The 16,833-nt window shown below is 34.7% G+C and overlaps 1 long non-coding RNA gene and 1 other non-coding gene across 3 annotated transcripts in view; one reads left to right on the top strand and one right to left on the bottom strand.

Annotated features, from left to right (window-relative positions):
- The window catches only part of LOC126013917 (uncharacterized), a 145,130-nt gene that overhangs the window by 61,674 nt on the left and 66,623 nt on the right, over positions 1–16,833 (top strand). For both annotated transcript variants that reach the window (XR_007497551.1, XR_007497552.1), the window contains exon 2: positions 3,840–3,865. This is a non-coding gene — a long non-coding RNA (uncharacterized LOC126013917). The remainder of the gene's footprint in view (positions 1–3,839; positions 3,866–16,833) is intronic.
- On the bottom strand, positions 8,618–8,749 carry LOC126014714 (small nucleolar RNA SNORA51). Its single transcript, XR_007497714.1, has one exon. It is a non-coding gene; the product is annotated as a small nucleolar RNA SNORA51 (small nucleolar RNA).

The raw sequence follows: 16,833 nt of genomic DNA, 5'->3' as shown, positions 1-16,833 counted from the left end.
CTTATAAATCTTGTGTTCAATTTATTCATAAACACTTTATTCTTTTGGACCCCTTTGTAAATTGCATTTTGGGAACTTAAAATAGATTAAAAACAATACCAGGGGCCAGAGAGGTATTTTAGCATGTAAGGCACTTCTGTAGCTGACCTGGGTTTGATCACAGACACTCCATATGGCCCTTGACCTTTCTAAGAGATTGATGCCTGAGATCAGAGACACGAATAACTGCCGGGTGTGGAAACAAAACCACTCTCTTGCCCCAATAAACAAACACTTCTGTTTTAGTTTGTCTAGTCTTATTTTTCTCCCATAGGTGTTCTTTAGGGGTTTGGGCTTACACCTGCCAGTGTTCCTGTGTTCTGGAATCTAGATAGTGAGTGACTGGATTAAATTTAGGGCTTCACAAATGCTACCATGTGCTCTACACTTGAGCCACATCTCTGGCACTTGTATAATCTTTTGAATGACAGAAATGTAAACATGGCTAATGTTAGCGGTCGATTTTTGCTTTGTAGTAGAAGAACAAAAAGATATAATGTGGATTTAAAAATAAAGCAAGCACATAAGTGAGAAATGAGACTCCTAGGATTCCTTCTGGAACTAGATAAGACTTCAGATACATTTTTAGGTCAGCTGTATCTTTATATTTTATGCAATGCTCTGCTTTTTTCTCTGAACTCAGTGCATTTCTGCTTTGATCAACTAAAAATCCCAACTGCTACATAATTAGCATGCAGAAAGCATATCTTACTTTGCTATGGGGAAGAAATGAGTTGCTTCAATGCCATTTCTATCTCCCAGCTTTCAGTTAATCACTCATTTTTATATCGAGTGAAATAAGCAACATAATATTTTATAGTTATAATCTAGCCTGTGAATCTACCCAACTACATTAAGCTTTTTGGCATTCTTATTCGGGTTAACTACCCAAATTTCAGCACAAGTGCCTGGTCTATGAGAAGATTTACATATCTGGGCAAAGGACTAGATGCTTCTATTAGGCATATAAATTACCAAAATGTAATGGTGGGTAAAAAAATTGCAATATAAAGCAAACAACATTAGAAATCTTTCAGCAAGTTTATAAATCTAGATTAATTTATATTATTGGCTCCCAGATCAATAATTCTTAAATCTGATTTGAAATGTTTGTTACCAGTATTAAAATATGTAAAAATTTAAAAACATCTAAATTCAGTTTAATAATTTTAATTCAATTTTAAGTGCCTAGCCTACTTTAGATATATGTCACGTAAACCCCTCTGTCAGCTAAATCATTTTACCATGAGCATTACAATCAACTCATTTTATTTTACTTAAAAAATTTTAAAAATGTTTCTTTCCTTCCTTTTTTTCTTCTCTTGAAGTCTGAATTTTATATACTTTATATACATTTTTATTATATACAATTTACGTATATATTCTACTACATTTATTACCGTTCTCAAAAAGAACAATTAAAATCTGTTTATAAAATTTACTTTTTGAAGAATAATGAAAACTATAGATGACAATGATATTTTCAAGAGGTAGATAACTGGGATTTCAGAAATAGATCAGTGTGCTAAATGCTGCATGGCCGACCCCAGTTCAACCCCCAGCAAAGTATATGGTCCCCTGATTATTGTCAGGAATGATTACTGAGCACAGAGCCAAGATGAACTATGAGCACCTCCAGGAGATTACTAGGGAGTATGAATTAATTGGTAGTAATAAAAATGTTACTTTAATGATAATTTAGTAGGTTTTCAATCTATAATAATTGACTAGGGTAACATCACAAATTATTTATTACAAGAAATTAGGTTTAATGAGTATTAGAAAGATTTATTTCTATTTTTCAAGATCTTAAAGATTACAGGAAATTAAGATCTTCCTGTGTTCTTTTACTACCTTCCAAAAGAGGTATTATATAAGTATTCAATTAATACAATATCATTTCTATAATTTAGTTATTTAATTAAGTACTTAAAGACTTCATTAGGATATAAAATCAGGTATAGGAAATTACATTGGGCAAACCTTGCTATTCTGCTTTCTGAGTAACCTTAATAGTAGTCTATGGTTTCAAGCCTGGTTCATAACACTAAAAACCTATTGTTTTTGTAGAATCACTCTGGGTTACAGAACTAACACCAAGTACAAACAGCTTCTTCATCTGATACTTTATCCTAGAATTGGTGAGACGCAACATTTAAAAATCTACATTAGGGGCTGGAGAGATAGCATGGAGGTAAGGCGTTTGCCTTGCATGTAGAAGGTCGGTAGTTCGAATTCCGGCATCCCATATGGTCCCCCAAGCCTGCCAGGAGCGATTTCTGAGCGTAGAGCCAGGAGTAACCCCTGAGCGCTGCCGGGTGTGATACAGAAACCAAAACAACAACAACAACAACAACAACAACAAAAAACACACAAAAAAAAATCTACATTATATTCTCCTTTTATCTCAATGACAAATTAAGCTACTTCCAAAAATTTAATTTATATAGGTATATATACATATTTTAGGTATCAATACATCATCATGTCACATAGCTTCTAAGCTATATATACTTCTATATACTAAGATATAGTATCTCTTCCAACGAACCAATAGTCAAATTTCTAGTGTGTGGAAGACGATGAATTCTGGTCACAATAAAATTCTTTACATTCTACATACCAAATTCTTTAATATAATCAATCTATATAAATGCAAAATGTATATACTATCATTTAATAATAGCATATTATATATGCTATTTTGTTTTTCGTTATTCTAAGGAATAACACTCATGTGTACTTAAATAAATACATAAAATAAACTGACATATTTCATTTTATTTTAAGAATTTCAGTACAGATTGTGATAGGTAACAAAGCTTATAACTTGCAGCATACATGATTTTCATGTATATTTTATACTTACATTTATGATTATTTTGGAGGTGTGATTACCTGTTAACTCTCCAAAATATTCTATCAGAAATAGAAGAGTTGCTTATATCTTTCAGTTTGCCAAGAATGCAAGATTGCTTAATAAATAGCTAATAAATTTTCTAAATTATTTTTATGGACACAAATGGGAGTTTATTTCAATTTTTCAAAAGACATTTTATTTATTCTTTGTTAGTATTACATATATTACATTATTATATTATATATTCATTTTAATGTCTTTATTTAGGCCCTATGGTTACAAACATGTTTGTAGTTGGGTTTCAGTCATAAAAAAATCTACACCCTCCTTCACCATTGCAGCCTTCCCACCACCAATGCTCCCCATCTCTCTCCTCCACCACCCATTACCTGTCTTTGAGACAGCCATTCTACTTCTCTCACTCACTACCGTTGTCATGATAGTGCTGGTGTACTCGTTTCTTTAACTGCACTCATCAATCTTTGTGGTAAGCTTCATAGCATGAACTGATCCTCCCAAACCTCATTTCTATGGTCTCTTGGCTTTATTACCATATTGTCTTTTATTTTTCTTAAATCCCACAGATAAGTGAGACTATTCTATCTCTATCCCGCTGACTCATTTCACTTAGCATAATATTTTCCATGTTCATCCATGTACAGAAAAATTTTATGACTTCATTTTTTCCTGACAGCTGCATAGTATTCCATTTGTAGATGTACCACAGTTTCTTTAGCCACTCATCTGTTGTTAGACATCTGAGTTGTTTCCAGATTCTGGCTATTGTATATAGAGTTTCAATGAACATAGACATGCAGAGGACAGTTTTCTATTGTTTTTTGTGATTTCTAGGGTATATCCCTGGGAGTGGTATTGCTGGATCATATGGAAGCTCAAGTTTTAGTTTTTTTGAGGAATATCCATATTGTTTTCTATAAAGGCTGGACTAGACGGCATTCCCAACCAGTAGTGCATGAGAGTTCTTTTCTCCCTACATCACTGTCAGCACTGATCTTTGTTCTTTGTGACGTGTGTCAGTTTCTGTGGTGTGAGATGGTACCTCATTGTTGTTTTGATTTGCATCTCCTTGATGACTAGTAATGTGGAACATTTTTCCATGTATCTTTTGACCATTTATATTTCTTCTTTGAGAAAGTTTTTATTCATTTGTTTTCATTTTTTGGTGGAGATAGAAGTATTTTTTTGTTGTTGTTAAATTCTGTTTGTACCTTGTATATATTAGATCAGGGGTGGCGAACAAGTTCAACACAAAGAGCCAAAATTTTAAATTGTGAGAGCCAGAGAGCCACACCACGCAGTGACCTGCCAAACAGACAAACACTCACACAAAGCATCTAATTTTAACAATAATCTATTAAACACATATTGCAATTTGCCATTTGAGTGAGGGTCAAAATCCTGCAGTGATGGGGAGGGTGTGCTGCATCCTCCACACTTAGAAACTCACGGCAAGATGTGACCCAACATGTGAAACACGGTCCCCCTGCTTGCTGGCTCTGGCAGTTGTTTTCCGAGGGATGGGAGACGGGAGGACGCAGCCCTGGGGGCCAGGCGGAACTAGCACTTGGAGATCTCGCCTCAGAGGTCCCTCCTCGGAAGCAACAGAACAAAATCCAAACTTGGCCAAAGAGCCACAGTATAAGGATAAAGTGGTCAAAGAGCTGCATTTCATTTTGGCCGGGATCCCGCATGCGGCTCGAGAGCCGAGTGTTTGCCACCCCTGTATTAGATGTTAAGCTCCTTATCTGTTGGGTATTAGTATGAAAGCTACTTCCATTTCGTGGGTGGCCTTTGTATCCTAGTCACATACTTTGAAATGCAGAAGCTTCTCAGTTTAATTTAGTCCCATTTGTTTATCTCTGCTTCCACATGTTTGGACAGTGTTGTTTCCTCCTTGAAGATGCCTTTAGTCTCAATGTCATTGAGTGTTTTATCTATGTGTTTTTTGTATACCTAATGGTTCTGGTCTGATATTACGGTCTTTAATCCATTTGGATTGAACCTTTGTACATGGTGTTAGATTGAGGTGCCGAGTTCACTTTTCTACACCACTTGTTGAAGAGGCTTTTCTTGCTCCATTTGCATTTTTTTTGCCCCTTTATCAAAGAATAATTTATTGCATCTTTGGGGCGCATTCTTGAATACTCAAGGTCTATTGAAGTCTATTGATTGTGTGGGTCTGTCTTTATTCCAATTCCAAGCTTTTTTAATATCTATTGCTTAGTAAAACCATTTAAAATTCGGGGAAAGTGATGCTGCCCCATCTTTTTTCTTGTTTTTGGACTACACACGGCTGTGCTCAGGGATTACTCCTCGCTATCTGCTCAGAGAGCTCCTGGCATGCACGGGGGACAATATGGGGGACGCCGGGATTCAAACCAACTACCCTTAGGTCCTGGATCTGCTGCTTGCAAGGCAAACACCGCTGTTGCTATCTCTCCGGCCCCCATGCCCATCTTTTGTCTAAGGATTGCTTTAGCTATTTGTGGGTGTTTATTGTTCCAAATGAATTTTAAGATTTTTTTTAAATCCATTTTTTGAAGAATGTCATCGGATATCCTTAGAGGAATTGCCGGTTAAATCTGTTAGAATGCTTTGGGGTAGTATTGCTATTTTAATGATTGTTAATTGTTTTGCAAAAAAACATTTTAAAACATTCTGTTCAAGAACTGTTCATTTAAAATTTGAGGTTATTTTTGTAAAGGCAATAAATGAAATCGTATATATCAGTAAATACTATAGCCAATTAAAAATTACAACCATGAAGGGTATACAGTTATGTGCATCATAGAAATATGACTCTCATTTTGAAAGAAAAATTAGATATTAAATCTGTTATCAATAAGGTTAAAAAGATGGTGGCTATATATTTAACCTCTTTTATAACTTCATATAAGTCTTGGGCCAGATAGGTGTGTCTTTGGGGAAATTTTTTGTTCATCTCTTTCCCCACTTTTTATAAGATTTTTTTCCTAGTAAAGTTATACCACTGATTTATATATCTTGAATATATAATGTAATCCATAAACCCTTTGCTAATAAATATTGTTATCTACTAAGTTATAACTTAACAGAAGTTGTAACTATCTAGAATGACAGTCTCATCTGTGTATATAACATATGTGGCCAATCATACATTATGATGGTAATAGACTAAATATTTCAAGATTTTTTCTTGAATTTTTGTGAAATGATAAAGCATTAACTCATAGACAAAAATATTAAAATATGTATTGGAATCCTCCAAAATAGACCAAAACAATGCAAAGATGATAGTTCACTTTTTATTTTCATTTAAGCATTTTGTCAGTAGACAAATTAAGATTATAATGTTGAAGAATATGAAATCAATTTTGGATATAGATTATTCAAAATAAGAAGCATTAGCTGAGATAAATAGCAATGTTTTATGAGTAGTTACCTAAAAAACATAAACACAAACAGAAATAATTTCTAAGAATGCAAGATGTTGAAGCAAAAAAATAGAACTAAAGGAAAATATAAGCATCCACAGTGATATGGTGGTTGGGTATTTTAACCTTTTCTCAGCAGTGACAAAAAGCACACACACACCAAATAGTAATTGGTCTATAGAATAATACAAGCAGGTAAGACACTGTCTTTCAGGGGCACTGGGTTTGATCCTGGGTACATATATGTTTCCCCCAGCGCATACTAGGATGACACTTGAAAATACTCAGGATATGACCCCTAGAAGCATTCAGGATATGGTAAAAAAATTACTACCATGGTATTTAAACCTCTGATTTAGTTGATAAGTTAGATCACCTCATCCCACAAGAGTGGATATATATATTCTTTCAGTATACATATTCACATATGTATCAGGTCCACATAATGGTCTTTATTGTAATTTCCTCTATCAGTTTGTTCTCTGACAAAATTAAAAATTAAGTTAAAGTTAAATTAAATTTTAAATAAAATATTTTTATGAAATTTTTTATTTAAAACGTTGTGATCTACAATTGTATAATAAAAAAGTTAATATATAAGTGGTATATTAAAAACTTAATGAAATGGAGATAAAAGGAACATAATTGAACATTAAAAACATTATATACAATAAACTTATTGCTACCATTGTTCATACTCAATGTTGGAAATCAGACCTACCTATAAAAAAAAATTTTCTTTCCCCTTCTGAGATAAAGCTTGGATGACTACTCTCAGTGCAATTTTTGTTCTAATATTGGAAGTCTTGATGATATTAATTCAGAAAAAAACATAAAACAAAAATGTATACAAATTGATTAAGTAAAATATTGTCATTTGTAGATGATAGGATATCTCACAGCATGTCTTAAATGTCACAATGGATTAAAGATTTTACTTTAGACATAGACATAAAAGTATGGTGAATTAAATGGGCTCAATGCTCCATGATATTGACTTTTATAATGCATTTCTCCCAAGATAAGGTAAAAAGTCAAGTAAGCAAATAAAAAATAAAACAAATGGAACTGTGTCAAACTATAAAGTTGCTGTACTATGAAATACTATGAAATAAAAAGGATGTTCCACTGAATAGGAGAAAATATTTACATACCACACAACTAATAACAAGTAGTCAAGATGTAGAATGAACTTTAAAAAGTAAAGAACTAAAATTTAGACAACCCGTTTAAAATGGGGCAGAAGAACTAAAAATACATTTTACCATAAAAGATGTAAAGCTAGTGAATAGGTAGATAAAAATATTCTCATTATTGTTGCTGATTGTGGAAATGCTAATTAGAACTACAGATGTCATCTCACACATGTGAGAATGTCCCATGTTAAAAAGGCCAGAAAGAATAGGTGCTTACTGAGTATAAAGAAGAAAGGAAAATTATACATTCTTGGAGAGAATATAAATTGCCTCAGCTTCTGTGAAAAAGAATATGGAGATTTGTTAAAGTATTTAAAATAGAGCTATCAGGGGCCAGAGTGATAGCACTGCAGTAGGGAGGGCCTTAGATAGACCCACATTCGATCCTTGGCATCCCACATTCCCACCCACCCCCATTCTGCCAGGAGAGATTTCTGAGTGAGTACAGAGCCAAGAGTCTGAATGCTGCTAGGTGTGGCCTCAAGATCCCCAAAATAAAATAAAATAAAATAAAATAAAATAAAATAAAATAGAACAAAGCAATCAGATAATCCAGCAATTGCACTTCTAGGATTATACCCAAAGAATGCAAAAAGACATTCAAAAAGAAATATGCCTGTTTATGTTCAATGCAGCAATTTACAATAACCAAGGCATGGAAACACTCCAAGTGCCTAATAACAAATGATGGGTAAATAAGGTATATTATATGCACACAAAGAAAAACTAGCTACCTATAATTAAAGATAAATCTTGCTTTTTTGACAACATGAATGGAACTAGAGGAGGTTACACTAAGTTAAATAAGTCAAAAGGAAAAGACATATATTACAATATTATCATGTGATTACAATCATCTGGTATTTAACTGTTAAAAGTTTTGAATTAAATTTTATTTTTTGTTTTTGAACCACACCTGGCAGTGCTAAGGACTTACTCCTGGCTTACTCAAGGATCATTTCTGATTGACTTGAGGGGCTATCTGGGGTGCAAGGATTAAACCTGAGTTGTCTGCATGTAAGGCTCTACCTGTTTTTCTATCACTCTGGCACTCTAATTTTATTTTTTGATTTTTACATACTTTATCTTTTTGTCCCCCAATTCACAATACAGACCAGGTAAAGGCCTGTGTTGAGGTGTATATGGGGTGCATTTACTGTACCTCCTCTTTCTATACAGTCAGTGTAAAGAACACAGCCTGTGGTAATAATAGGGAGGCCTTATCTTTTCTTTTCTTTTTTTAAATTATATCTATATATATATAGATATATATAGATATATATATAGATATATATATAGATATATATATATATAGATATATAAAATCTTTCACCAGTGCAACATTCCCAAGTGTCCTTCCTCCCCACCCCACACCGGCCTGTACTCTAGACAGGCTTTCTACTACCCTCATTCAGTCACATTTTGTTATGATAGTCTTGATGTAATTATTTTTGTGACTGCACTAAACGATCCCTGTGGTGAGCTTCATATCAGGAGCTGGACCCTTCATTTCTCCTCTATTTTGTCTCTGAGAATCATTACACAAATATTTTCTTTTGGCGGGGGGCACACCTGGTGATGCTTGGGGTTACTCCTGGCTATGCACTTAGAAATCGCTCCTGGCTTGGGGGACCATATGGAACACTGGGGGATAGAACCGTGGTCTGTCCTAGGCTATCGCGGGCAAAGCAGATGCCTTACACCTTGGCCACCACTGCGGTGTAATAATTTTATTTTGTTAGATATTTTACATTTTTTAAATTTTAATAATTTTTTGGTTTAGTATACTATCATGTAGATATTTATATATCCCCATATATAATATAAATAGTATAATATATAATATATATGTATATATACTTTTTGATTTAGTATACTATAGATATCATGTGGATATTTAATTGGAAAATAAAGACTTGGTCTCCAAACACAGAGTGAAAGAGTAGCGAATAGGACTGGAGATACTGAATAGAGGAAGGAGTTTAATGAAGATATATTGGTCATGAACGAATATAGATATATTTTGGTAGTGGGTGTGGTATGGCTACAGAAATTTTGAAGGGTTGTAAAATTCTAACCCTAAACATAAAGTTTTGTAAACTCAGTTAAAACATATGCAATATATTTTACCTCAATTGCAAAGGCAAAAGTGCATTAGTTTATATCGTTGTCTATAAAACAACTAATTTAAACTTATTTATATGATTATTATCTGAGAAAAAAGAGTGACTAAAAGAATACTCTTTGTGAATTTAAATGCTCAATGGAAGCAGAGATTAAAGAATATTTTCCTTTAAAGAAACTTAAACACTAGATGCGCTTCATTAATGTCCTAAGGTCACTTTTCATCCACCTCATCCCCTTAAATAAGCTCATGTAAAAGATGAAATTACATGATTTCATCTTTCCTTATACCTGAGGAATATTCCATTGTATGTATATATACAATCTCTTCACCTTCTCATCTTTTATTGGACACTTTGGTTCTGAATCTTGACTACTGTGAATAGTTCAGTAAAGAACATAGACCTACAAGTGTCTTTGAAATAATCTTTTCAGACCCTTGAGAAAATGCCAAGAAGTAATACTGCTGGGTCATATGGAAGCTCAATTCTTCTTTTACAGGATTGGGTAGGCATAATTGGCAAGGCTTACTAATGACTCTGTACTCAGAAATCACTCCCAGAGAAACTGAGGGGCACCATATTTGTTGTGTGGTTTGAACCTGGGTCTGTTGCATGGAAGGCAAATGCCCTATCTTTTGTACTATTGTTATGGTCCTAGAAATTCAATTTCTTAAAAAAATTATTGAAAAATTTAATTAAACAGCATTATTTACAATATTATTAAGTCTTAGGCATACAATATTCAACATCAATTCCGCCACTAGTGTCCACTTCTTTTCAACAATATTCCCTGCTCCCTACTCCCTTTCCAAACCCTTATTTGCCACCTTGACAGACACATTTTAAAGTTCAAGGGTGGAAGTTCAAAGTTCAATTCTCAATTTGGAGAAATCACCATTCTATTTTTCATAGGGACTAAACCATGCGAAGAAATAATTTTACAGGATGCAATACCCATTCATGATAAAAACTCAATAAAATGGAATAGAAGGTGCTTTCTCAATAGAGCTAAGGTCATTTGCCACAATAACACAGCTAACATACTAAATGGTGAAAAATTGAAAGTCTTCCCTCTAAGATTATACACAAAACAGTGTTACCAAATCCTATTACAATTAATCAACAAAGTATTAGAATGTCTTGTCACAGCAATTACATAAGAAAGAGAAACTATGACTACACACTGGAAAAGATATTTTCACACTATCATTATTTGTAGATGGTATGATACAGTACTTGAGCTTCTAGAAATAATAAAATTGTAAAGTGTTGTATGCGTAAACAATTTAATGGGATTATTATGTTACTGACCCTACCCTGATTGGTGATTGTGCCCTACCCTAGGGTGTGACCTGGCATTCTGCTCCCACCCTAGGGTGGTACCTGATTCTGCTCCCGCCATTGGGTGGTACCTGATCCCACCATTGGGTGGTACCTGATTCTGGGGCATAAAAACAAGGGTCTGTGGAAGGTGAGAGGCTTTTTGTCCTGGACCTATTCTTAGGCCTTTTGGCTTCGGCCTTTTCACTGAATAAAGAGTTGTTTTCTTCGGAAGCCTGACTGCATGTTGGCTTTCTTCCTGCTGCATTCACCTCAGAACTGCCGACTAAACAGGGTTACAGACGTTTGGTCCGAACTGGAGAAGGCCTCATCCTCCATCCCTCTATCAGTCAACTTCTTCTGGGGCTGACTTGCAATAGTAAAGTATCAATTAAAATCAACATGCAGGAGTTAATAGCATTTATATATGCATATGCAAATAATGAAGCAAAAGAGAATAAAAGATTCATTCATAATTGTGTTTCAAAATATAGTACATAACAATCAATTTAATATGAGAGAAGAAGAAATATAAGATCCATCCAAGGAGATGAAAACACATTCCCTGTTCTTTTTTTTTTTTTTTTTTTTTTTTTTTTTTGGTTTTTGGGTCACACCCGGTGACGCTCAGGGGTTACTCCTGGCTATTGCACTCAGAAGTCGCTCCTGGCTTGAGGGACCACATGGGACACCGGGGGATCGAACCGTGGTCCATCCAAGGCTAGCGCAGGCAAGGCAGGCACCTTACCTCTAGCGCCACCGCCCGGCCCCATATTCCCTGTTCTTGAACTTAAAGAATTAATGTTATTTGTTTCCTCAGCTATCAAACCCAGAATGATGACAGATCTTCTTCAATACTTTATTAACGGTTTCTAAATCTCAGAACCAACGCAAGTGAAAGGAAGATCTTGATACATGATTAAGTTAATGGATGAACATATACATAAAAAGGAAGAAAACAGAGTTTAAATATGGATGGAGGGTGAACAATAAACCTTAGTCACCATGTAATTCACTCCTGCCCCCAAAAAGAGTTTTGTACCTAAAACAATAGTTGTACTAAATGACACTGAAAAATTATAAGCAATTATATTCTGTGTCTGCTGTAATATCTTAAATAATTAAGGATTATTTTAATTAAGATAAAATTGACTTATTTCTTTGTATATGCTTCCAGAGTGCTTTTTCACACTGCCAAGTGTGACCCAAAAACCTAACCCCCCCCCAAAAAAAAAGAATATAGAAGGTCATAGAGGGATTCCAGAAATTTTGGGGTATAATTCTTTAGGAAGTTTTGACATTTTAATATTATTAATCCTTCCAACCCATGAATAGGGTATATGTCTCCATTTTCTTGAGTCCTCTTTTATTTTTTTAAAGCAGTGTTTTGTAGTTTTCTTTTTATAAGTCCTTCTTCTCTTTAGTTAACTCCCAGGTATTTAAGTTTCTGGGATACTATTATGAATGGGATTGGGTTTTTTTTTTTTTTTTTTTAGTATATTTTTTTTTCTATACCATTATTTGTATATATATAAAGGTCATGGATTTTTACATGTTGATTTTGTAGCTTCACACTTTGCTATATGAATCTATTGTTTATAGAACCTTTTTGGTAGATTATTTAGGATTTTCTAAATACAGTGTCATGACATCTGCAAACACTGTATTTAGAAAATCCCAAAGAATTATACAGATTTAATGCGATTCCTCTAAGGATATCCATGACATTTTTCAAAGAAGTAAATCTAACACTCCTGAAATTTATTTGGAATAATAAATGCCCATGAATAGCTAAAGCAAGTCTTAAAAAAACAAAGATGGGAGATATCACTTTCCCCAATTTTAAGTTGTACTGCAAACTAATAGTCACTAAAATAGCATGGTATTAAAGACAGATCATCAGATCAATGACATAGACTTTAGTATTCAGAGAATGTTTCCCAGACATACAATCAATTAATCTTTGATAAAGTAACCACCATGCCTAAAGAAATTATTTAAAAAATTGGTAATAGGAAATTCATGATTCATCTGTCGTTTGAGTGGTTTTTTTTTTCCCTTCTGTTTTTGGGTCACATCCAATGGCGCTCAGGAGTTACTTCTGGCTCTGCACTCAGAAATCATTCCTGGAAGGCTCCGGGGACCATATGGGATGCTAAGAACTGAACCAGAGCCTGTCAGAGTTTGGCAACATGCAAGGCAAACACCCTACTGCTAATCATTGCTTCGGCCCCAGAATGTTTTGTTTTGTTTTGTTTTGTTTTGGTTTGGTTTTTGGGCCACACCCGGTGGTGACGCTCAGGGGTTACTCCTGGCTATGCTCTCAGAAGTCCCTCCTGGCTTGAAGGGACCATATGGGATGCCGGGGGATTGAACTGCGGTCAATCCAAGGCTAGCACAGGCAAGGCAGGCACCTTACCTCTAGTGCCACCGTTAATTTTGTTTATTGTAAACAAGAGCGTCCTACATTTTCATTTATTTATTTTTACTTTTTAGAGAATGGAGTGGTGAATCAGAGTCTAGAGGAGCATGGAAACAATGAACACTTCTGAATATATTTTTTATTAAATGTCTATTCTTGATTGTTGTCCACTTTATTTCAGACATAAATAAACATTAAAGTATATAAGCTATTTTTAATAATAATGTAATGAAGTTCTTATATTTTTTTAAGATAGTGTTTAATTTTAAGGAGAAAGCATGCATAGTGGTTAAGTGCTGGAGAGAGATAGGCCAATAGTTAGTTTCTACTTTTCCCCTCCTGCTTCTTAATGAGGCACAAGATTAAGGAAAGTAATATAAAATTGTTCAAATCAATGATTAATCTCTCTTGCAGTTTCAGGTTATTCATCTATAAAATTGGTGGTGAAAAAGAACCAATATATAGTACTGTTGCAATGATTAAGCAGTATAGTGTAGATCAATTGCTCATTATAAATCCTGACATGGAATGAAGTGTTTTAATGCAATATAGAGTGTATAGTTATAATTTTCTCAAACATTTCTGAGAGTCAGAATTCCATCTAGAGAGCAGAATTTCATAAGGAGCCTTTGATGGTTTGAGGGAACCTGTGAGTATCCAAATTATATGTAAATGTTCTCCTGTCATGAGAGTTTGGGCCAGGTCCATAACTTTTACCAGTTTTACAGTTTGAATTTGAGAAGCAAAGCTAATTCAGTCTCCTCTTATTGTCTTATGGTAGAAGAAAGCATTCAACCAGGATGAGGAAGTGGTGCTGAAATCTGGTAAAGTGATTAGTCTGAAACCCATTATCAACAGTACTGTAAACCACAGTGCAAAAATTTGTATTTACAAAAAGCACGTCCTACAGAAGCAGACAGGAGGGAGGCAAATAGGGGGCATTGGTGGAAGTAGACACTGGTCAAAGGAATTGGTGTTGAAACATTGCATGCCTGCCATACAATAAAGAATAATTTTGTAATTTCATGGTGATTGTCTAAAACTAATACTAAAACGACAACAATAATATGAAATCTGAAACAATATCAATAAAATGCTTAAAAAATTAAAAATTTTAAAGAGCAAGTTTCAATGAGGAATACATATAGAATACATCCAGGTAAAGCAGTACATTACTTTTTTTTTCAGGCTTTTAATTATTGGCCTAAGCTTTCTCCCCTTCTTTCTACAGAAATTCTATATGAGTAGGACAATCTATAATATTGTTGTGTCAAGGCCACCATGTTGCTTTTTCAGAGTGCATCATTCACTTTTGATGATGCCTTTTAGTCTACACAATTCTGTTACTTTCCTCCATTCTTTAGCTCTGTATAACCTCTGATTGAGTGCCTTGTGTGGACAGGGTGGCTATGAGTAATTAATAAGCAAGGCAAAAGACTAAGAATTGAAAGGTCTGTGTCCTTGCATGCCCATCTTTATCCTAGTTTTTGTGTAGTACACTACCTGTAGTACATGGTAATTTCCTCTAACAGCATTTTATATGCATGCAAATTACCCAGGGACCTTGCAAAAATGGTGGACTCTCCCTCAGTAGGTCTAGGATGATACTGAGATTCTGTATTTCTAACATGTTTCCAGGGGGCCATATGAGAATAACAAAGCTCTATCCATTTCTATCAGAGTTGTTATAATTGGGTTCCTCTCAGAATCCAAAGGCAAGAATCCAAAAGTTTGTGGTCAAATTCTCTATAAAACAATTAACAAAGGGAAAATTCTACTAAAATGACCAGAGGCTTAATAGTAAAGCAAAGCAAGGAATGAGAAGCCAGAAAAGAGGCCTGAGCACTGTACAGATTGGTGGTTAAAAGGGGTTTTTCAAATTGAGCTGGCTTTCTGGATTGATTTTGGTTCTATGAATTTAACCTATCTCCTTTTTTTAGGTACACACACATCTCTTTGGTAGTTTTTGCATAATGTTTTATTTCTGCTGGTTGACAGAAGATTAAGGTTTTGGGGCTTCTGGCAGGATCACTAGGTCTTTTTCCCAGACCATTTTGTTGAGCTACTTGCTAGTTCCAGATTCACAATGTGGAGGCACTTTGTCATTTCCCATCATCAGTTTCAAGTTTTAAGAATCATCTTTCCTATACCTATAACTTCCCTGTTCCTATCTCACTACTTTAAACTTTCTTTGGATAGGACTATGATTGCATAATGGACAAGGCCTGGTAGAAAGAGGGAGGAGGATGGGAAATGGGTAGAAATTACAAGTAGAACCCATTAGCTTATTTTTTATTTACTTCTTACACCAAATATCTCTAGGCAAATTGAAGAAAGGAACAGACCCATATTTGCTTTTATTTCTAAATATAAGGAGGAGAAATGGAAGTGAAAATGTAATGCTTTCGGAGAGATAGCACAGCGGCGTTTGCCTTGCAAGCAGCCGATCCAGGACCAAAGGTGGTTGGTTCGAATCCCGGTGTCCCATATGGTCCCCCGTGCCTGCCAGGAGCTATTTCTGAGCAGACAGCCAGGAGTAACCCCTGAGCACCGCTGGGTGTGGCCCAAAAACCAAAAAAAAAAAAAAAAAAAAAAAAAAAAAAAAAAAGAAAATGTAATGCTTTGATCACAAGGGAGTTGGTGGGTGGGGGGATAGCTCAAGAAAGGAAACACTACAGCAATTATATTGGAAGGAAATGCTGAGAAGTGGTAAAAAGTACCTGCCCTGAAGGTGGGCTGGGGGAAGGAAGAAAACTGGGAACATTGGTGGAGGAAAGTAAATATGAGGAAAGTATAAGTATTGGAATATTGTATGATTGCAAATCAGTCATAAATAAATTTGTAATTCGTGGTGATTCAATAAAAAAGGAATAAGAAGGGGAGAAGGAGGTGGAGAGAAAGAGTAGAAGAAAGAAGAAAAAATGAAAAAAAGAGAAAAACAAGAAAGAATGGAGAACGGGAAGGAAGGAAGGAAGAACACATTAGTAGAAAAGGACTCTTCTGGAAGAATAGTATTTCTCCAGTTGTCATAACGAATACATTTTCAAAATGCTTTTTTTACCTCTAAGATGAAAGTTTTCTGCTCTAGGGCTCAAGGAAGAATGACTCTCAACAGCTAGAAGAAGAGTAAAAATTAAGCTCACCATGATAACCACTACAAAGAGGTTTAAAATTTCCAAATCACAAATCTGAAACACACGGTCTTAAAATTTATTATGCAAATTTTCCCCTGGGCCTAAAAGTTCCACATGACATAGACATACTTAGAATGTCATTTTATACCTTATTGAAGAATAAGATGTTCTTTGCTAGGGATCACAAAGTTTAACTAATGCAGTTAGTTTAGGTCTTACTGTTAATGCATAAGAAGTGAAAATGGATGGAAGGAAAAAGGAAGATATAGGAAGAAAGGCACTTCACTTAGATCAGACCAAAT

Source organism: Suncus etruscus, chromosome 7 (assembly GCF_024139225.1).
Source record: "Suncus etruscus isolate mSunEtr1 chromosome 7, mSunEtr1.pri.cur, whole genome shotgun sequence".
Lineage (NCBI taxonomy): Eukaryota > Metazoa > Chordata > Mammalia > Eulipotyphla > Soricidae > Suncus > Suncus etruscus.
The sequence above is the reverse complement of the archived record's forward strand: the minus strand, read 5'-3'. Positions and strand labels throughout refer to the sequence as shown.